Below are 737 nucleotides of genomic sequence, written 5' to 3'. Positions count from 1 at the left end.
ATGAGGTCTTGCCAGGTTGCCCGGGCTGGTCTCGAACCCGTGGGCTCAGGCAATCCACTCACCTTGGCTTCCCAAAGTGCTGGGATTACAGGCTGAGCCACTGAACCCAGCCTTTTTTTTTTTGAGTTGGAGTCTCACTCTGTTGCCCAGGCTAGAGTACAGTGGCACGCTCATGGCCACTGCAACTTTGACCTGCTGGACTCAGGAGATCCTTCTGCCTCAGTCTTCCAAGTAGCTGGAATTATAGGCACACGCTACCATGCCTGGCTAATTTTTAAAAATTTATTGTAGAGATGTGGTCTCACCAAGTTGCCCAGGCTGGTCTCAAACCCCTGAACTCAGGCAATCCTCTCACCTTGGCTTCCCCTCACTGTGCCTGGCTTCTTTATACATTTTAAACTTGTAGAAACTGTGACCAACTACCCCCCTGCGAGATTAGAGATAGAGTGGGGAATGGTGAATCTGAACAGTGCAAGGGGTGGACTGTATGAGAAACTTCTGGTGCCTCATATCACACTCCCTGTCCATTTTTTATTTCAGCCACAGCCATGGTGAATGGTTCCGGGTGAGCTCAGACTTTACATTGTGCGGATAGCCTCTTGCCTTAGTGTGAGCAGCACATCTTTTTGCTTTCTGCTCCATAGAAGCTTGATGCCACAGGAGCCTGCTCTGCCCATGCACCCAGAACTGCAGAATCCCCCCCACCCCACCACCAGGGGCAACCTCAAACAGTGGGG

This window comes from Carlito syrichta, unplaced genomic scaffold, assembly GCF_000164805.1.
Source record: "Carlito syrichta isolate Samal-C Ts95f unplaced genomic scaffold, Tarsius_syrichta-2.0.1 Scaffold308813, whole genome shotgun sequence".
NCBI lineage: Eukaryota > Metazoa > Chordata > Mammalia > Primates > Tarsiidae > Carlito > Carlito syrichta.
Note: the sequence above shows the minus strand (reverse complement) of the source record.